Here is a 22,646-nt window from a genome sequence, read left to right on the forward strand (position 1 = left end):
TTTCTTTCCCCTTCTCTTCCTCCCTTTTTTTCCCCTATTCTTTCCCTGTTTCCCTTTCCTCCAATAGTCTTTACTGAGATTTTTTTTTTAACCTGTGAAACATTTCAGACATATTAAAAAAGTATAGTATATCATATAGCAGACAGTATCCACCACTGAGATTAAGCAGATGTTAATTTTTTTGCAGTATATAGTTTAGCTCTTATTTTTTAAAAAAAGACAGGCAGAAGAGCAGGGATCCTTAACTTTTGTTAGTTGCAGTATCTTCAGCACTTTGTATAATGCCTGGGTCTTATTAGGTGTCCAGCAAATATTTGTTAAAATGATCAGCAAAGGAGAACTAACATATATTGAGAGAAGAACAACAAAAACAGGTGTCAAGACTGGAGTGTTTGAAGAAGAGTCATCCACACTATCAGGGATAATGAGAGTTTCAGTAAAAATTGAAAGCAATCCATGGTCATTGATAACCTGGGCAGTCACTGAAAGCATTAGTTTTCATCTTAGCATACATCACTAGGGAGGCAGTGTCATATAGTCATTTAAAGCCCATGTTCTAGAGACAGACTGCCTGGGTTCAAATCCCATTTTTCCACTTGATCAATCTGTGTCATTGAGCAAGTCGTGTTGTTTCAGTTTCCTCTCCTATAAAGTAGAGATGAACTTAGAACTTAGAGGGTTGTTAGAATTCAATGAGTTATCTCATGTAAGAAAAAAGCACTTAGAACAATGCCTGGAACATAGTAAGTACTAAAAAAAAAATTGTTGTTATTACCAAATAACCTAAACACTGTACCTGGCTACTTGAGTCTTCTGTAGACTCTATCTTAATTTGGCAAAAACAAAGTGACTTCATCAGCAATAAGCAATAGCTACTGGTATGAAATGTCTTACAAACTCTATGACTAAGGATGCAAACAATCTCATTATTTGTTTTTTTTTAAATTTCTTTTAGTACTTCCAAATTTATTGACTTTTAAAAAAGGCAGATATTAATATAAACTTAATGGTAGACAATAATTATAACATTATCAGTGAAAATTAAGCAGTGCTGAGTTTTACTTTAAAAGTTTTACTTTAAAACCATGTATTTTCGATGGCATTTTATTTTCATAGCTGCCTCTTATCCTGAAAAATCTCATAAACTTTGTTCACTTGTCATAGTTTTATATAGATCTGAAAGGATGGTGATAACAGCTGCTAAGTAAATAGTTTGGAATTTTAGAATTATTCCTATTCTCAGCAGTACTGTGATACTCTTATGCATTGAATGTCAGTATAAGCAGGAAGAGCTGACAATTTTATTTTCTTTTTTGAGCTTTTAAATGTATTCCATTCCATCTGAAACCACTGACAGTTTTTCAACATTAATGATACAATAGGAGTAGAGAAATTTAGAATGAGAAAATATTTAGGGGTTCTAAAATTTCCTTCTTTTATATTTGAAAAAAATAAGTGTGATTATTTACTGAGGGAAAATAATTTAAGATTAATAGCAATGTTTTGTTGTATTTGAGGAACACTTGTTTTTACTTGTACTGAATTGAATGGAACTATGGTGATAATAATAACAGTCAGTTTTTTTTTTCTTATTTCTAATTCTATAGAGATTAGAGGAAGTTTTCTGACAAATCAGCTTGTTGCTCTATAGTAGTATTTCTCAAACTTTTGTCCTTAAGACCCATTTTACATTCTTAAAAATTATTGAGGGATACTACAAGAAACTTTCTGGGGGATTATACTGATACCACATTAGATTAAAACAAATTTAATATAATTATTAATTCATTTAAAATAACAAACTCATTACATGTTTATGTGAATAACATTTTAATTAAAAATAACTAATTTCCAAAACAAAAAAACTTAATAAGGGTGGCATTGCTTTACATTTTTGCAAAACTCTTTAATGTCTGGCTTAATAGAAGATGTCTGGATTTTTATATTTGCTTCTGCATTATATTATGATATATTGTTTTGGCTGAAATATATGAAGAAAATATGGCCTCATATCTAGTTGGAAAAGGGAGAAGTAATTTTGGATTTTTAGATGATTGTGATCTTTTTTTGATTCTCTATCAAAACTTGACAAATGGTAGTTTTCTAAACTGTGAAATCTGAAACTATATCAGTGAACCTTTTTACTTTATTACATTAAAATCCATGGCTATGCTGTGTACTTTGAATGGATCTGTAACCCGTATATGGTTTTATAACATTAAACTTGGTTCATCTGGAAAATACGGGTTCATTGAGTTATGCAAATCTTCCAAATGTTGACATGTTTCATTATATAACATCAAAATATCACTTGTTGATAGCATCACCGATCTCAAGGGAAGATGTTAAACCCATGGTGATGAATGCATGTTTCCCCAACTTGTAATTTTCACTTGAAAGTTTAAATGTTATCATTAGCAACTGTCACTTAAGAGGTAGGCTTACTTTGTTCATTTTCAAGAAAATGTCTACCAAATACGCAGGTCTAACAACCATAATTCTTTCAGGTAAAAACAGTGTTCCATGGAAATTGGCTCTTTCAGCTTGCTACTCAATCTCACAGGTGGCTTTCCTCAAGACAGTTGTCCTTCGGTATACACAGAAATGCTTTATTGCGTACCTCCATTTCAATACACAGACTTAAGATCTGTTCTGAAGGTTTGAGATTTTAAAAAATAAAGATAATTTTTTACTCTTTTTTTAAAAAATTTATTTTTAATTTATTTTTGCCTGTGTTGGGTCTTCGTTGCTGCACGCGGGCTTTCTCTAGCTGCTGTGAGCGGGGGCTACTCTTTGTTGTGGTGCGTGGACTTTTCATTGCGGTGGCTTCTGTTGTTGTAGAGCACGGGCTCTAGGCTGGCGGGCTCTAGAGAGCAGGCTCGGTAGTTGTGGCACATGGGCTTAGTTGCTCCACAGTATGTGGGATCTTCCTGGACCAGGGCCAGAACCCATGTCCCATGCATTGGCAGGCGGATTTTCAACCACTGCGCCACCAGGGATTCCCAAATTTTTTACTCTTTATCAAGAATATTCTTTTTTTTTAAGAATATTCTTATAAAACTAGCTTCCCTCCACCTTTCCCCCAACTCCCCACCAGTTGTGTGTCAGTGAAGCATACACTGACTACTAATATAGTTTGATGACAGGGCCTTGATTCATTCTAAGGCACCATCATTTTTATCCATCTTTGTTTTTGTACTGTGCATGCAAATGGTAACTCTGTGATAAAGGCAGTTACAATCTCAGTGTTATTATGAAAATAGTTTTGTCCTTGTGGATCCCTTGTGGATCCCAATTGATTCGTGGATCATACTTTATATGCAGTAGGCCAATTTGTGGATATATCTTTTAGTTATTAGAGGATAGTTATTTACTGATTTTTTTTTACGTGAATTTTCCTGTTCAATTTTCTGTTTTGAGATAAATTTCAAAGCTTTGAATTACTGTACATTTTTAAGGAATCCAGGTGATAGAAGGTTCTTGAGAGGAACCAGTCTTGAATATTGATTATTTAACAATTCCAAAGATTCAGAACAGTGAAAAGGCAATAATTTTGTCTTGGTTTTGAATGGTTCTCTGGACCAAGGTTTAGAGAAAAGCAAGGAAAAGTTTTTATCAGTGGAAGCTGGTACAAGAGCTTGGGTGCACTGGTACAAGAGCTTGGGTGCACTGACTCTTCTACGTTATTTCCAATCTGTTCTTGTTCTAGATACTCTTTTACTATTCTAGAATTTCCATTTGGTTCTTCTTTATGGTTTACATTTCCTTGTGGGCATATTTTCCTTTATTGCTGAGCATAATTATAATAGCTCTTTTAAAATCCTTGTTTTAAAGGATTTAAATCACCAACATCTGATTCCACAAGCTTGTTATTTATTGTTTTGTTGTTGTTTCTTTGTTTGGTCTCGTTTTCTTGGCCTTTATTTCAAATGATTTTGGATTATAATCTTTAAGTTTGATTGTTATGGATTCTGTTATAGTTTTCCATAAAAGGGCTGATATCTTTGTTTTAGCAGGCAGTTAATTTTGTTGTACTCATACTTCAAACTCTGTGTCTTAGGAGACAGTTCAACTGTCAGGTTTTTGTTTTTGTTTTTGTTTTTTTAATCATTAGCTGGTGTGTATCCTCCATATATGCAGTTAATTGGTCAGCTGGTTGGTCTGCCAAAGATTTGGGCAGAGGTAAACATAGGGTTTACGACTTCCCCTGTCTGATCCTCTTTCTGGAATTTCTCCCTCACTTTCCAGTGTTGGTGGTTGCTTTGAAAGCTTCCTCTGGCACTCCAGAAAAAAACTGCACATAAAAACTGTGGTTCTCTGTTGGAATTTTAGTTTGTGCAGCCACTGATTGTGGCCTGCCCTCCAGCTATACACAGTATATTTAGAAACTTACTCCTGCCATTTTTTTGTTCCAAGTATATATGCCCTCCAGAATCTGTCTGCTTTTGTTCATTTTCCTGTGCCTTCAGAGGTTGGTGGTGTTTTTTGTCAGGTTTTATAATTGTTGTCTGGAGGAGGATTGGTCTGGATAAGCTGCTCCTACCATACTGGAGATGGAACTTACCCACTCTCCCATTTTTAAAAGAATGCATAGTCTCATTGATTTTAATTTATTTAATATTTTACAGTCATTTAAGGTAACTTTTTTGATGTTCAGATTTGGCCACTGGGAGCCCCTTCAAGCTTACTTTTGTGGGGTTTTTTTTTTGTGTGTGTATGGGTGTATGTTCTCTGTGTCTTTCTGATGGGCCTTTATTCGTCTTTGAATTCTTTCTGTCAAGCATACAATGATGTCCCAGGCTCACTTTATATATTCCCTGCTTCAGATATGAGAATAAGATTTAGATACTATTATCTGGGTTCTAAGTTCATTTCTCAGGGGCATCATTTATTCTAAGACTTCTTAGAAATGTAAAATTACATGTGGCTACTAGAAAACTTAAATTACATGTGGCTACTAGAAAACTTAAATTACACATTATTTTTCAATTTTAAAATTTATTTTTATTGATTTATTTTTTGTTAATTTTTATTGGAGTATAGTTGCTTAACAGTGTTGTGTTAGTTTCTGCTGTACAGCAAATTGAATCAGTTATACACATATATATATCCACTCTCTTAGATTCCCTTTCCATTAAAAAAAAAAATAGTGGCAATATCAGATGTTTACCAGAATACAGAGAAACTGGATCACTTATACATTGCTGGTGGGATTGAAAATGATATTGCCATTCTGCAAAACAGTTTGGCAGCTTTGTAAAATAATAATAATAATAATAATTAATAAAACATGCAGTTAATTACATGACCCAGCAGTTGCACTCCTGGGCATTTATCTCAGAGAAATAAGGATTTAAGTCCACACAAAAACTTGTAAAACAAAACAAAAAAAAAAGAAAAGAAAACTTAAATTACACATTAAAAAATTAAAAATAAAGTTTCAGTTAATTATAGATCCAAATATTATCACATGTATTAAAATACTACCATGTCAGTACTTGAGTATTATCATTGATATGTAATCAACATAACAACTATTAATGAGATACTTAAATTCTTTTGTTTGTACCAAGTCTTCAAAATCTTGTGTGTGTTTTACACTTAACAGCATATCTGGATTTGGACTGGCCACAATTCAAGTATGCAGTAGTGCTCAGTAGCCACATATTTTCTTACAGTTTGTGTTTTGCCTTTACTTATAGTTTTTGGCAGTTTTGGCCATCTATATTTCAAAAATCAGTTTTTATTGTTGAATGTATCAATTAAAAATTGTATCTTTTGCCTTTGGATTTTCAGTCACTGCTAGACTTCTCTCATTACAGGATATAGTTGGAATCATTTGTGTTTTCTTCTAGGATATTCATAGTTTTAATTTTTGTGTTTTACTTCCTGATCCATTTGAGATTTTATGTATTCTGCAGTTTTTGTTTTTCATTTCATTCAAAAGTTATTTAATAGAATATTTTTTAACTTGCAGGAGGAAGGGCTTTTTGTTGTTGTTCATGTGTAGTTGTATTGTGATCAGAGAACATAGTTTGTGTTATTTCTACTCTGTTAAACTTATTGAGATTTTCTTTATGACCTTTCATATGATCAGTTTTTGTGAATAGTCCACGTCCACTTAAATAGAGATTGTTTTCTCTATCAGAGTACAAAGTTAAGTATAGTAAGTTCAATATAATATAATCTACCTTATTGATTACATAGCTTATGTCTTTTGTAGCTTTACTTACTATTATTTTGTTTCTGTTAATTTCTTCATCTATCTAATGTAGATTTTTGTTTTACAAAGTTTATGACTGCTCTTTGGTGCATAGATATTCATAACTGATTTATCTTCCTCATTGTCAATTTGTACTTTAGCATTAAAAAAAAAAAATCCTACTTTGTCATGTTAGGTGCTTTTTTGGGCCTAAATTCTACCTTGTCAGTTAATAAGATCATAACCTCTGCTTTCTTTTTTGTTGTATTTGCCTGTTATACCTGTTCTCATATCTTTTTCCTTTTAATGTTTCTTAATTACTTTGTTTTAGGTGCTCCTTGTATATAGTGTACAGTTGGGTTTTGGGTCATGAGCTGATCAAAAATCTTTTTCCTTTTAGTAGAGCAGTTAAGCTCTTTGCATTTACTATTGACACTGATATCTTGAGCTTAGCTGTGACAATTATTTATTATATTTGCTGTTTGTATTCTGTTAGCTATGTGTCTTTTACTATGTTTTATGTTTCCATTGCTCTTTTGAAGAATTTTGTTTTGAAAAACTTTTTTGATATTGAGTATGTTTATCCTACTAAAGCATGGGATTTCATTAATAGTAATATAGTAATATTGTTTCCTTAATTGTGGCAAATGTACCAGAGTAATGCAAGATGTTAACAATAGGGGAATCTGGGTATATGGTATGTGGAAACACTGTATTATCATTGCAACTTTTCTGTAATGTAAAACTATGCTAAAATTAAAAAAAAAACTTTTAATGTAGTGGTGCTGAACGTATCCTGGGTTGGTTTTGTAGAGTGAATTTTATGTGAGTTTATTGCTGAACTTGGTGAATATAAGCTGTTTTTGTCAGTTTCCAGTAACTCTGGGAGGTGTAATCATATATTTGATGGTAAAGAGTTGTAGGAAAATATCTTTGTTTTATAATAATGAAACAAAAAGAAGTTTTTGTACTGGAGAGAAATTTTTTTTAGCAAAAGATTAAAGAAAAATTTGCTTCTAGAACTGGTTACTCAAATCATATCTTGTGTAGATGAATTATTTAGAATGTTGTTGGGGAAGAGGGATGTTTAGTAGTTAACAGTTGAGTTCTGAATTGAAATATAAGCTGAAGAATTTTAACAGCACCTAGAAGGTGTAGTTCAGGCTTTCAGTCCCAGAATTTTAGACCTGGAAGAGACCTTGACAATTTATTCCAATTCTTTCATTAATAGAAGAATAACTAGAAGTCTAGGAAAGTGATATGTTATATCCAAAATCACGTAGTAAATTAATATGAAGAGCTGGGACTAGAACCTAAACCTCTTCATTTCTGTTTCAGGATTCTTTCTTCAGTGCCAGAATGTGTTCTTAAAAGTCACGATTATCCAGATACTGGGATCTTCATATCCTACTTAGAGTGCAGCTGTGGCAATGTTACATGTTTATACTGGCATTTAAAAAATGGCACCGAAACACAAGTCATTTACTCAATATCCCAGAGGTAACGTTAGGTCATAAGACTGGCTTATTGATTTTTACCTCTATATCTAATCCAGTAAGGGAAGGGCTAGCTAGAAGATTATAGTAAGTAGGCCAATTGTTATGAACTATAGTTGGGGAGCTAGAACAGGACCTGGCGCTGGAAACCATAAAATGCCAGAAGATTTTTGGGCTGTAGTGATTGGATGATGTCAGAGTGATGAGAGCTTCTGCCTTGACTAAGTGGACTCTAGAACCTATAGAATGGAGGACAGAGTAAAGGAGGTTGTGGAGCCACCATCAGACTTGCTCGTCGAATGCCATTTGTTCTGTTCTCATTCCCTAGAACATTCCACTACTTGCCAGGTAGGATTTAGAATAATCATCGATAATGAAATTAAATTCATCTGATATCTGCAAAACACTTTTATTTTGTGAAGTACTCTCACAAATATACTCTGTGATCCTTGCAGTATCCTTGTGAGATGGGTAGAAGGGATATTGGTGAGCAGAAAATGTTAAATACTAATGTGTGTCAAAGCAGTGTGCTAGAAACCACTAAAAGATATAAAGATGAATAGACATAGTCTTGGCTCTCATGGTGTGCACAGTCTTGTGGGGGACGGGGTGGGGAAAATAGCCAAGTATAATGTAAATCAAGTTGAAAAAGATTTAGAAAGTTAAGTTATTTCCCATGGGAATTTAAAAGGAGTGATGGTGTTATAAATGATGGAAATTGTAATACTTTGCCTTCTGATTTCAGACTAACTGAAAGGCTTATAACTATAAAAGGATATTGACTGTAATAGATACGGATATAATTTTCTTTTCTAATTTTTCAGAAATCTTATTTTTATTTTAGGTGATTCTACAAAGCTTATCTGAACAAATTTATGGACTAAGGATGACAGAAGTCACTTAAATTTCTGTTTCAATGATTTTTGGCATATAGGGCTGGCTGGAGGAAGAGGAAGAAAAAAAGGGAATTGACATTATAATGTCAAACAGGACTTACAAATTTACCTAGGCCAAAATATGAATAAAAATTTAACTGGGCCCTATTAACTGTTAAGAAGATCGATAGAGTAAAGTTGATGCACTACTAGTTTATGTTGTCAAGGTAGACAACTTCAGAATAGGAGAGGGAGTAGTGAGGACTTCTAGTTCCTAACTTGGTTTTTTATTTTGCTTCAAAGTAATGTTACGTTTCAGGATCATTATAGTAAACATTTGCTTACCAATAAATATGAGTTTAACAGTTTTAGAATAATGAATTCATTTTTATTGAAAAAGTGGACAAAACAGGCTTTTCAGTTTTTTGTTTATTTTTCAAATTCATATTGGTTATCAGGTTTTTTTTCTCTTTTCCTTTTTATTCTCAAACTGATTGTTAATGAGAAAAAACATGGAGCAATTAACGACGACACTTGAATCTTTAGTCTTCTCTTTCCAACTCAAGCACTGAAATATGACACTCCTTTCATAATATTCTTTCTGGCCATCACATTCTCTCTTTTCTTTTTGGCTTCAGAGTCCTTTCCAAAAGGAAATATGCTGCCTGGCATTCTATATCATTCCTAATTTCCAGGTGGAAAAATGAGACCAATGAAGTGACACCTAAATACAATGGGGATTATAGTTTTAAAAATAAGACAATAAGTCAGATCTTCTTGCTTTCATTCTTCTCTATTTTACCACGACAAAATACTTACCAAAGTCCAAGAGATTACTGATATGCGATAATGACCAATGACTTCACATTAATGGAGCTATTCATAATAAACTCATCAGAGAAGTAATTGGAAAAAATGTAAATATAAAGAGTGATTTTCACTATTCTGTTTATATAGTATTGAAACAACCGTAACATTCAAACACCCAGGAAGTGTAAAACTCTAAGTAATATTAAATAATAATTGATATTAACTCTGAAATATTGCAACATCTTGAAGTATCTTGTGAATGACCAAAAACAGATGAAATTTTGTTTGGTATAGCTTCAGTTGTTTTCCACAGAACTATATATTAAAAAAACTGGTAATTCATGTAAGATATACACAAAACCTTGAACTGACTAGATTGTTCAATGAAAAATACTCCACACTGCTTTGTTGTTATGGACAAATGAGCTTATAATTCAATGAAACCCTTTTAAGAAGTTCTAGTCTATGGAATGACATCTTCAAATTGTTTGATCCTATTAGTTTTATTAACAGAAGCCTCCCATTCCTTCATAAGATGTTTATTAATTCCTCTGAATATCATCTTTAAAAGGGCTGACTTGACTGTTGTCAAAATAAATCACAGGTCAAGTGCAACCCTCCAGTCTCCAGTCTATGGGCTCTTCCATGAGTTTCAGTTCCGTGTAAGCCACACAGGGACCTTCCCACGAGTTTTCCATTGGAGATTTCACAATCCTAACTTTAACATTTTCCAGAAAGTATCCCTCCCTTCTCTAGGCTTTGGGTAGAATGTCAAATTAATAATGGCATGTGGTGTTCCTTAGCATAACCTGCCAAAATGTGATAATTTCCTTAAAAGAAAAGCCATGGGCTGCAGTCACACATCTGAGATGACAGACGTCCAGATGAATCCTATATAAAAAGAAAAGGTTGGTGTCTTCTGGAATATGAGTGTACACCTTTAATAAATTCAAACAGATCCCAACATAAACATCTTCAAACTTGACGGGTTTTACGTGACTCATCATTTCATAGATTCTTGGCACCAAATCTCTGGACATGATACTTATTAACCCAACCCACTGCAATAGGGAGGAAACACCTTGAAGGGATACTCCTGGTATGAAATACGGGTTTTTTGGGTAAAATCCTCTATAGGAATAATTATCAAGTAGAGGATAACCTGTGAAAAACTTCTCTGAGTGGTTTAAATTTAAAAGATACTTCACTAAATTGCCAGTATTGATGAAGACATCAGTGTCTGTCTTCATGATGTACCTGGCGTTGGGGCAAAACTCAGTTACCCACCCAAATGCCATAATCGTTTTCAAGGTCAGGTTATTGTACGTGTCTATAAAAAATCGTGTCATATTATGTCACCATAAAGGAGGTGTTCATCCTCTAAGGATAATGCTAACAATTTGTCTTCCCTTTCAGCCTGTTGGCCTAGTAAGAAAAATGTAAGACCCTCATATCCCCACCAAGACTTCTTTTCACCCCAAGTAACTCTAATGGCCTGTCTGGCTTTCACATCTGAGGGTTGTGAGGTCACCAGGATAACAAGAAATGGGTTTTGATGAGAGCAGTTCTAATGCTCTTGAAGTGTGAAGTGGAAGTCTTTTTGTAAAAGGGCTCATACTCGTAGAAGTACATCCAGTTCACGCGTTCTGTCACATTGTAGTGGGGGCAGACTGACGTACCACATCACCAGGAAACTCAGGAATGACAGCAGCAGGAGGCTCCATTTGGGGGATCGCAGTGACATCCTACTCGGAAGGGTGGGGTGCTCAGGAGGGCCGGGGCCATCCATTCACAGCCCCTCAGGAGCACGCGAGCCTCAGGTTCCAGCTGCTAAACACTGTACAACCTTTTGGGGGCTCCATTTAATCTCAGCCATCCATGACCTTCTTCTTGATTTATTCCTTCTGAGTGAAAGACCTTCAGTTTCACCAACTGAACATTCAGTAGTAAGTAGTAGTCAAAAATAATGCTTGAAATTTCTACCGAAAAACAGAGACTCTCAGATTGGTTTAAAATTCTGCCATATACTGCTTATAAGACACATGCCTGTAGAATTTCTTATGAGACTAAAGCACTAGCTGAAGTTTTCTGTTTTCGTATTCCATGCTTTAATTAATAAAAGATTTGCCGTGAACTACTCTAAGTGGCCTGGAGAAAGCTAAAACCCAAAGCTGTTCCCAGTTGAAGACTGCAAACTCAAATCTTCCTTACCTCTGGTGGGGCAGCTGATCGTGACAGAGGCCCTGGCCCCTGGGCCCATATTTTCTTAATATCACCTACTTCAGTGATGTCTATTTGCCCATTTACAAAGTATGCTAAAAGGAGCAACTTCCCTTGTTATAACAGATTCATTAGCGTATTAATTAATGCTGCAGGGAAAGGAGAGGGAAAGAGTGGTACAACATAGTCAGTATTTTCTTCTCCTTTGGGGCTTATTTCTACCTCTGTGTGTTTTCTCTCTTAATGTTGATCCATAGCTAAAAGACGTCGAGGTCCTATCTTACTGCTTTTCAAATCTAAGCCATACTATAAGCCATACTATAGAGAGGTTGACAAATTTCTAGTAGTAAAATTATTCCTAGCAAACAGCCTCCTGTAGGCTGTCCCTACTCCTACCCTTACCCACTTCAGTCTGGTAGTCTCATCTATACAGCATTACCTCCTTGTTTGAAGTCCAGCCTAGAATGGTCTTGGGATCATCAGTGTTATAAGGCTCTGCATTGCCTGAGTTATACTTAGATTTTTAATTTACATGTGTTCACAGCTTCACTACCTATGGGTAAATAGCTTTTTATATAAACATGCAGAACCTCTCTTCTCTTTTTCTTAAAAGTGACCAGTTTCATCCCTGACATTTTCTTTTGTCATCTGTTAAACATGATTTTCCCACAAATTTACTTTTTTGTTCATTTCATATGTGATGATTTTTTTGTGTGTGTAGTTTCCTTTTTTAGAACAGGACAGTTGTGTTTCTTTGACGATAAGAATCAACGGGCCATGTGCTGTTTTTTCTTTTCCTACTCAGAGTATGTTCAGTTTAGCTCAGTCTGTTTCCTTCCTATATGGATAAAAATGACTGACTCTGTTCAACAGCAGAGATTGAAAATAAAACCTGTAATTCCTAACGTTTTTTTTTTTTTTTTACAGTTCTTTCTTTAAACATCTTCTAAAGGATTTTTCTTTCTTTCTATTTTCCTTTACCTGTCATGGGGAGAGTAAGATGTTCATTTGGTTCTTCTGTATTTCTCCTGAAGACTTATTTGTTTTGCTTCTCTTCCTTTAGTATCTTCACCTTTGATTAGTCTACAGCAGATCTTGTAACATTTGACCTGAATTCCAATGCCACTGATAAGCACATATAGCATTTCCTCTTCTTCTTCTTATTTTTTTTGCGGTACGTGGGCCTCTCACTGTTGTGGCCTCTTCCGTTGCGGAGCACAGGCTCCGGATGCGCAGGCTCAGCGGCCATGGCTCACGGGCCCAGCTGCTCTGCGGCATGTGGGATCTTCCCAGACTGGGGCACGAACCCGTGTCCCCTGCATCGGCAGGCGGACTCTCAACCACTGTGCCACCAGGGAAGCCCCAGCATTTCCTCTTAAATGAATAATTTTCTCCATACATTTGATTTGAGCATATGTGAAATCATATGCTGCATCCTTGGTTATATATTCCCATGTACATTTCTTTCAGAGAAATCTTTCCCGAAATTAGTTTTTCCTTGTGTTGACTCTTTATTTCTGATTACTGAATGCCATTTATTCTTTACACTCAGCTGGTATTGCCTATTTCACTTTCATGGTTACTGTTCTTTTCTACCACATAGTATGCATTTATTATATGGTTCAGGATAACTTATTAACATGTGAGTGTTGTTAACCGAATACATCTAATTTTTGGAAAATTTTAGCTTTCAGTGCTATTACAAAGTTGGTTTAACTCATAGTCTCCCTTTAAAATATTTAAGATAGTGCTTCCAGCCAAGTTGGACTAACGGATTGGTATCCTTTTACTTGAAACAGCTAACTAGACAAAAAACATGAAACAACAGTTCTTAAGGCATTTGCCATCAGGCAACAAAAGACATCGATCCCTGAGAGACAGGAAACAGATTAGATGAGACCTATGCTTGCTCTGCCTGGAGAGTGTTTCTGGGTATGGGCTAGGGCAGTAGAACCCCAGAGGAGCCTAGAGATCTCCCTGAAATGAGGAGATGGTGCTGGGAGCCTAAGGAGCCAAGGCAGCTAGAGTTCAGAGAGCAGAGTACCAGAGAGGAGAGAGCTGCAAGAGAATTTTGCACATCTGCAGAAGTCCCTTCCAAGAATTCAGTTGAGTACTGATCAGTACAGACCTGTGAGGAAACTGCTTGAGGTCAAGGAAGAACCACCCAAAAGGAATTGAGGAAACAATAAAGAGCTCACACAATGTCAGGAATAGAGCCTGAATCCATCAGACAGAGTGGAAAATATAATTCACTGAGTGTCAGGTAGAGAGCATCTCTAACATTCTAGTTTTCATTTCTAGATGTTCAATTTGGGTCCTTTTTCTATGTTTTAACTTAAATTACACTCAATCTTTTCTCTAGCTTCTAGAGCATATGGAACACATTTATAATAACTTTAAATCCTAGTTTCCTAGTTCTACTGTCATTTCTGGGTTGGTTTTGATTGATATTTCTCCTCATTTGGCTCTACTTTCTTGACTCCCCGCCCCTCCCCTCCGCCAAAACCTGCTTGGCAAATTAGTTAATGCTTGTCAGGCATGGAAAAGAAGACATTGTAAATTTTACCTTGTTGGGTACTGTATATTTTTGTATTCCTGTAAATATTCTTGAAGTTTTTTCTGGAATGTATTTAAGTTACTTGGGAAGTATTTAGTCCTTTAAGGTATTCCTTACTCGGACCATTTAATGTAATTTTGCTGTATTCCTGAGGCAGAACCTTTATGAATACTTTACCTGATGCCCTGTGAATTATGAGGTTTTCCATTTAGCTAACCATCTGGTTACAGACGTTAAGTTGAAGATCAGGTTGTTCCTTCAGGGTTCGTTTTTAAGCTCTGCTGGTATCGTTATAGATTAATCTTTATTTTGGGACTAATTTAGCCCTGCTGAGGTCTCTACTTATTGTCCAGAGTACAATACAAGGTCTCTCTCCTCTGGTTAGCTGCAACTCAAATGTCCCTACCTCTGTATGAACCTTGAATTGTTCATTTTTTAAGCTCCTCAGCAGATTTTTTTTTCCTCTTGCATTATGGAATTTCCCCCAAATATGTGCAAATTAGTATTAAGTCAAAGACTCAAGAGAAGATGTGTGGAGCTTTTTTCTGCATTACTCCCTCCTCTCTGGTACATTATTCCAGTAATTCCTGCCACCTATACTTTCTGAACTCTGATCTTTGTCTTTTCACGTTAGTGACACTGCTGTGCTTTGCTTTGAATCTCCCTGCCTGCAGTAGTGTCTATAACATGTCTCTTAGCAGAAAGTCAAGGTGCATGTAGGCTTATCTAGCTTGTTTCCTTCTCTCAGAGAATGCAGTTCTACACTAATTGTTTTCCATTGTCTGGAGACTGTTGCGTCCTATATTTTGTCTAGTTTTGCAGTTGTTTACTGTTTGAAGAGAAATCCGGTACCAGTTACTCCATAATGGCTAGAAGCATAAATCCCATAATACTGGATTATTGTGGGAGGTTGGTAAATACTTTTGGATGAAATTTTAGGAAGGAATCGCAATGAGCCTTAACTGATTTTATAGTTAATGGCTATTTAGGAATTGTCTGTTTATGGGCCCTGGGAGTAGTTGACTTTGCAGTGGTTTGTCCTTTTCAATGAGAGCTATCAGATAATGTAAATAATAAGGCAATATACAAATGTGCTTATTTTTGGTTTGCAATTATTTATTAAATGTTTTTATAGGCTGTTCTGTCTCTCAGAATAACAATTTTTTTAATAGATCTTTATTGGAGTTTAATTGTTTCACAATACTGTGTTAGTTTCTATTGTACAACAAAGTGAATCAGCCATATGCATACATATATCCCCATATCCCCTCCCTCTTGAGCCTCCCCCAATCCCACCTCTCTAGGTCATCGCAAAGGACCAAGCTGATCTCCCTGTGCTATGCTGCTGCTTCCCACTAACTAACTTTTACATTCGGTAGTGTATATATGTCGATGCTACTCTCACTTCACCCCAGCTTCCCCTTCCCCCCATGTCCTCAAGTCCATTCTCTATGTCTACATCGTTATTCCTGCCCTGCCACTAGGTTCATCAGTACCATTTTTTTTTTTTTTAGATTCCATATATATGTGGTAGCATATGGTATTTGTTTTTCTCTTTCTGACTTACTTCACTCTGTATGACAGACTCTAGGTCCATCCACCTCACTACAGATAACTCAATTTTGTTTCTTTTTATGGCTGAGTAATATTCCATTGTATATATGTGCCACATCTTTATCCATTCATCTGTCAGTGGACACTTAGGTTGCTTCCATGTCCTGGCTATTGTAAATAGGGCTGCAGTGAACATTGTGGTACATGTCTCTTTTTGAATTATGGTTTTCTCAGGGTATATGCCCAGTAATGGGTTTGCTGGGTTATATGGTAGTTCTATTTTTAGTTTTTTAAGGAACCTCCCTGCTGTTCTCCATAGTGGTTGTATCAATTTACATTCCCACCAACAGTGCAGGAAGGTTCCCTTTTCACCACACCCTTTCCAGCATTTATTGTTTCTAGATATTTTGATAATGGCCATTCTGACAGGTGTGAGGTGATACCTCATTGTAGTTTTGATTTACATTTCTGTAATAATTTGTGATGTTGGGCATCTTTTCATGTTCCTCTTGGCCATCTGTATGTCTTTGGTGAAATGTCTATTTAGGTTTTCCACCCATTTTTAAATTGAATTGCTTGTTTTTTTTGATATTGAGCTCCATGAGCTGTTTGTATATTTTGGAGATTAATCCTTTGTCCATTGCTTCGTTTGCAAACATTTTCTCCCATTCTGAGGGTTGTCTTTTTGTCTTGTTTATGATATCCTTTGCTGTGCAAAAGCTTTTAAGTTTCATTAGGTCCCATTTGTTTAATTTTGTTTTTATTTCCATTACTCTAGGAGGTGGGTCAAAAAAGATCTTGCTGTGGTTTAGGTCAAAGAGTGTTTTTCTTATGTTTTCCTCTAAGTTTTATAGTGTCTGGTCTTACATTTAGGTCTTTAATCCATTTTGAGTTTATTTTTGTGTGTGATGTTAGGGAGTGTTCTAATTTCATTCTTTTACATGTAGCTGTCTAGTTTTCCCAGCACCACTTACTGAAGAGACAGTTTTTTCTCTATTGTATGTTCTTGCCTCCTTTGTCGTAAATTAGGTGACCATATGTGCGTGGGTTTATCTCTGGGCTTTCTATCCTGTACCATTGATCTATATTTCTGTTTTTGTGCCATACTCTCTTGATGACTGTAGCTTTGTAGTATAGTCTGAAGTCAGGGAATCTGATTCCTCCAGCTCCGTTTTTCTTTCTCAAGAATGCTTTGACTATTTGGGGTCTTTTGTGTTTCCATATGAATTGTAAAATTTTTTGTTCTAGTTTTGTGAAGAATGCCATTAGTAGTTTGATAGGGATTGCATTGAACCTGTAGATTGCTTTGGGTAGTATCATTTTCACAATATTGATTCTTCCAATCCAAGAACATGGTATATTTCTCCATCTGTTTATGTCATCTTTGATTTCTTTCATCAGTGTTTTATTCTGAGTACAAGTCTTTCACCTCCTTAGGTAGGTTTATTCCTAGGTATTTTATTCTTTTTGTTGTGACGGTAAATGGGATTGTTTCCTTAATTTCTCTTTCTTGATTTTTCATTGTTAGTGTATAGGAATGCCAGAGATTTCTGTGCAGTAATTTTGTATCCTGCAGCTTACCAAATTCATTGATTAGTTCTAGTAGTTTTCTGGTGGCATCTTTAGGATGTTCTATGTACAGTATCATGTTATCTGCGAACAGTGACAGTTTTACTTCTTCTTTTCCAATTTGTATTCCTTTTTCTTCTGATTGCCGTGGCTAGGACTTCCAAAATTATGTTGAGTAAGAGTGGCGAGAGTGGACATCCTTGTCTTGTTCCTGATCTTAGAGGAAATGCTTTCAGTTTTTCACCATTGAGAGCGATGTTGGCTGTGAGTTTGTCATATATGGCCTGTATTATGTTGAGATAGGTTCCCTCTATGCCCATTTTCTAGAGAGTTTTTATCATAAATGGGTGTTGAATTTTGTCAAAAGCTTTTTCTACATCGATTGAGATGATCATATTGTTTTTATTCCTTAATTTGTTAATGTGGTATTTCACATTGTGATTTGCATATGTTGAAGAACGCTTGCATTCCTGAGATAAATCACACTTGATCATGGTGTATGATCCTTTTAATATGTTGTTGGATTGTATTTGCTAGTATTTTGTTGAGGATTTTTGCATCAGTGATATTGGTCTATAATTTTTTTGTGATATCTTTTTCTGGTTTTGGTATCAGGGTGATGGTGGCTTTGTAGAACGAATTTTGGAGTGTTCCTCCCTCTGCACTTTTTTGGAAGAGTTTGATGAAGCATAGGTGTTAGCTCTTCTCTAAATGTTTGGTAGAATTTGCCTGTGAAGCCATTTGGTCCTGGACTTTTGTTTGTGGGAAGACTTTTAATTACAGTTTCAATTTCTTCAATTACTTGTGATAGGTCTGTTTATATTTTCTAATTCTTCCTGGTTCAGTCTTGGAAAACTGTACCTTTCCAAGAATTTGTCCATTTCTTTGTGGTTGTCCATTTTATTGGCATATAGTTGTTTGTAGTAGTCTCTTATAATCCTTTGTATTTCTGCGGTGTCACACGTGATTTCTCCTTTTGCATTTCTAATTTTATTGATTTGTATCCTCTCGCTTATTTTCTTGATGAGTCTGGCTAAGGGTTTATCAGTTTTGTTTATCTTCTCAAAGAATTAGCTTTTAGTTTTATTGATCTTTGCTATTGTTTTCTTCGTTTCTATTTCATTTATTTCTGCTTTGATATTTATGATTTCTTTCCTTCTACTGACTTTGGGTTTTCTTTGTGCTTCTTTCTCTACTTGCTTTAGGTGTAGGGTTAGATTGTTTATTTGAGGTTTTTCTTGTTTCTTGAGGTGAGATTGAATGCTCTAAACTTCCCTCTTAGAACTGCTTTTGCTGCATCAGATAGGTTTTGGATCATCGTGTTTTCATTGTCATTTGTCTCTACGTATTTTTTGATTTCCTCTCTAATTTCTTCAGTGATCTCTTGGTCATTTAGTAGCATATTGTTTAGCCTCCACGTGTTTGTGTTTTTCATGTTCTTTTCCTGCAAATAATTTCCAGTCTCACACTTTGGTCAGAAAAGATGCTTGATATGATTTCAGTTTTCTTAACTTTATCAAGGCTTGATTTGTGACCGAAGATGTGGTCTATACTGGAGAATGTTCTGTGTGCACTTGAGAAGAAAGTGTAGTCTGCTGTTTTCGGATGCAATGTCCTATAAACATCAATTAAATCTATCTGGTCTGTTGTGTCATTTAAAGCTTGCATTTCTTTATTAATTTTTTTTCTGGCTGATCTGTCCATTGGTTTAAATGAAGTATTAAAAGTCCCCCACTGTTACTGTCGATTTCCTCTTTTATAGCTGTTAGCATTTGCCTTATGTATTGAGGTACTCCTATGTTGGGTGCATATATATTTATAATTGTTATATATTCCTCTTGGATTGATCCCTTGATCATTATGTAGTGTCCTTCCTTGTCTCTTGTAACATTATTTTAAAGTCTATTTTATCTGATATGAGTATTGCTACTCCAGTTTTCTTTTGCTTTCCATTTGCGTGGAATATCTTTTTCCATCCCTTCACTTTCACTCTGTATGTGTCCCTACGTCTGAAGTGGGTCTCTTGTAGACAGCATATATACAGGTCTTGTTTTTGTATCCATTCAGCCAGTCTGTGTCTTTTGGTTGGCACATTTAATCCATTCACATTTAAGGTAATTATCCATATGTATGTTCCTATTACAATTTCTCAGTTGTTTTGGGTTTATTTTTATAGGTCCTTTTCTTCTCTTGTGTTTCCCACTTAGAGAAGTTCCTTTAGCATTTGTTGTAGAGCTGGTTTGGTGGTGCTGAATTCTCTTAACTTTTGCTTTTTTGAAATACTTTTGGTTTCTCAGTGGAATCTGAATGACATCCTTGCTGGGTAGAGTAATCTTGGTTGTAGGTTTTTCTCTTCATCACTTTAAGTATATTCTCCCACTCCCTCCTAGCCTGCAGAGTTTCTGCTGAAAAATCAGCTCGTAACCTTATGGGGATTCCTCTGTATGTTGTTTTTTATTTTTTCTTCGCTGCTTTTAATATTTTTTCTTTGAATTTAATTTTTGTTAGTTTGATTAATATGTGTCTTGGTGTGTTTCTTCTAGGGTGTATCCTGTATGGGGCTCTCTGTGCTTCCTGGACTTGGGTGACTATTTCCTTTCCCATGTTAGGGAAGTTTTCCACTATAATCTCTTCAAATATTTTCTCAGACCCTTTCTTTTTCCCTTCTTATTCTAGGACCCCTATAATTCGAATGTTGGTGTGTTTAGAGTTGTCCCAGAGGTCTCCGAGGTTGTCTTCAATTCTTTTCATCCTTTTTTTTTTTTATTCTGCTCCTCGGCAGTTATTTCTACCATTTTGTCTTCCAGCTCACTTATTTGTTGTTCTGCCTCAGTAATTCTGTTATTAATCCCTTCATTTCAGTTATTGTGTTGTTCATCTCTGTTTGTTTTTCTTTAGTTCTTCTAGATCTCTTTTAAACATTTCTTGTATTTTCTCAATCTGTGCCTCCATTCTTTTTCTGAGATTCTGGATCATCTTTACTATCATTACTCTGAATTATTATTCAGGTAGACTGCCTATTTCCTCTTCATTTATTTGGTCTTGTAGGTTTTTACCTTGCTCCTTCATCTGTGACATATTATTTTGCTGTCTCTTTTTTTTTTTCCTTTTTTTTAATGAGTGGGATTGTGTTCCTGTCTTATTGGTTGTTTGGCTTGAGGCTTGCAACACTGGAGTTTCTAGGCTGTTGGGTAGAGCTGGGTCTTGGTGCTGAGATGAGGACCTCTGGGAGACCTCATTCTGATGAATATTCCCTGGGGTCTGAGGTTCTCTGTTAGTCCAGTGGTTTGGACTCTGAACTCCCACTGCAGGAGTTTCGGCCTGATCCCCATCTCGTGAACCAAGATCCTGCAAGCCGAGTGGGGTGGCAAAAAAAAAAAAAAAAAAGGGAGAACAATAACAATGTAAACAATAAAGTTAGACTAGGGAACTAACAGATATGTTAGAAAAAAAATAAAAATAAAAATGTAGATGAAACAACAATCGGAAGGTAAAACAGAACCACAGTAGTAAAAAAGAGGAGGAGAAATTAAAAAGTTGGAAAAGGCCTTGGCTGTGGAGGGTGGGGCCTAAGCAGGGGTGAGGTTTGGGCAGTGGGCGGTGCCAATGCTTGTTTGTTTGTTTATTTGTTCTAGGTTGCTGCTTTTGCTAAGAGAGCACCCATGACCCTGATGATGTTTCCATTCACAATAAAGGGCTCTATTGCCTTCATTGATTAGCTGATCAAATTCAGGTTAGTAGATTTTGTGGACAGTACTTCTCTCTTCCAATTATATGTTAATATTTTGAGAAATGGATAATTTTGTATTTAAAGCTACATATGTATATGCCAGTGAAGTAGAAGGGCCAAGTCAATCTAAACTCTATTGAATTATGTACCTACTATGCTACCTACTATGTACAATCTGTAGTGTATAAAATGGAAAAATATTTTATTTCCTGTTTTATAGTTTTTTACTGTAAAGTAAGGGCAAGATAAAACAAGTTGTGGCTGAATATGGTACACTGTACTTTTGGCATCGTTGTGTGGCATATTTGATGCTGAAATAAACAGCTCATCTTAAAATTTTTTGAAATTTTTAGTAGCTTTTAAAAGTTTCGTTCTTGGGCTTCCCTGGTGGCGCAGTGGTCGAGAGTCCACCTGCCGATGCAGGAGACACGGGTTCGTGCCCTGGTCCGGGAAGATCCCACATGCCGTGGAGCGGCTAGGCCCGTGAGCCATGGCCGCTGAGCCTGCGTGTCCGGAGCCTGTGCTCCGCAATGGGAGAGGCCACAACAGTGAGAGGCCCGTGTACTGCAAAAAAAAAAAAAAAAAGTTTTGTTCTTGTTCGTATTTCATTTATACACTCAAATTTTTATTTGTTTTTTGTTCAGTCTGTGAGTTTTGACAAATATATATTCTTTACCATAATCTTTGAAATTCACTCACGTTGCCTTTTTGTAGTCAACCTCTCTCTCTACCTCAATCCCTAGAAATCACAGATCTGTTTTTTGTCCTTGTTGTTTCCTTTTTCCAGTATATCATTTAAATGAAATCATTTAGTGTGTAGCTTTTAAAATCTGGCTTCTTTCACTTAGCATAATGCATTTGGATTCACCCATGTTGTGTGTACCAGTAGTTCATTCTTTTTTATTGCTGAGTAGTGTTCTATTGTATGGATATACTGCTGTTAGTTTATCCATTCACCATCTGATGGACATTGGGGAGTTTCTAGTTTTTGGTGATTATTGCAGTCATACTATTTTTTCTTTTTTTTTCCCTTTGATAAAATGTATGTAAAATGTACCTTCTTAACCATTTTTAAATGTACAGTTCAGTGGTGTTAAATACATTCACATTGTTGTACAGCCATCACCACCATCCATCCCCATAACTTTTCATCTTGTAAAACTGAAACTCTGTACCCATTAAACAGTAACTCTCCATTCTGTGCTCCCCCCAACCCCTGGCAACCACCATGATACTTTATTGTTTTGACTACTCTAAGTACTTTATATGAGTGGAATTATATAGTATTTGTCTTTTTGTGACTGACTTATTTCACTTAGCATAGTGTGCTCAAGGTTCACCCATTTGTAGCATATTGCAGAATTTCCTTCCTTTGTAAGGTTAAATGATATTTCATTGTATGTATATACCACATTTTTTTATCCACTCATCAGTTGATGGATAGCTGGGTTGCTTCCATGTTTTAGCTACTGTGAATAATGTGGCTATGAACATGAGTATACAAAGATCTTTTCAATACCCTGCTTTCATTTCTTTTTGTGTATGTGCTCAGAAGTGAAATTGTTGCATCATATGATAATTCTGTTTTTAAGTTTTTGAGAAACCACCATACTGTTTTCCACAGGAGCTGTAC

The 22,646-nt window shown here is 35.6% G+C and overlaps 1 protein-coding gene and 1 pseudogene across 8 annotated transcripts in view; one reads left to right on the forward strand and one right to left on the reverse strand.

Annotated features, from left to right (window-relative positions):
• FUT8 (fucosyltransferase 8) overlaps positions 1–22,646 on the forward strand; it is a 319,526-nt gene that overhangs the window by 33,887 nt on the left and 262,993 nt on the right. For 4 of the 8 annotated variants that reach the window (XM_027111522.1, XM_027111521.1, XM_027111527.1 and 1 more), the window contains exon 2: positions 20,919–21,016. The exons of the other annotated variants lie outside the window; for them this stretch is intronic. The gene's annotated coding sequence lies outside the window, so the exon portion shown is untranslated. The remainder of the gene's footprint in view (positions 1–20,918; positions 21,017–22,646) is intronic. 8 annotated transcript variants of the gene reach the window in all.
• LOC113622875 (UDP-GalNAc:beta-1,3-N-acetylgalactosaminyltransferase 1-like) lies at positions 10,080–11,168 on the reverse strand (annotated as a pseudogene).

This window comes from Aethalodelphis obliquidens, unplaced genomic scaffold, assembly GCF_003676395.1.
Source record: "Aethalodelphis obliquidens isolate GAN/ISIS:26980383/991018 unplaced genomic scaffold, ASM367639v1 scaffold10, whole genome shotgun sequence".
NCBI lineage: Eukaryota > Metazoa > Chordata > Mammalia > Artiodactyla > Delphinidae > Aethalodelphis > Aethalodelphis obliquidens.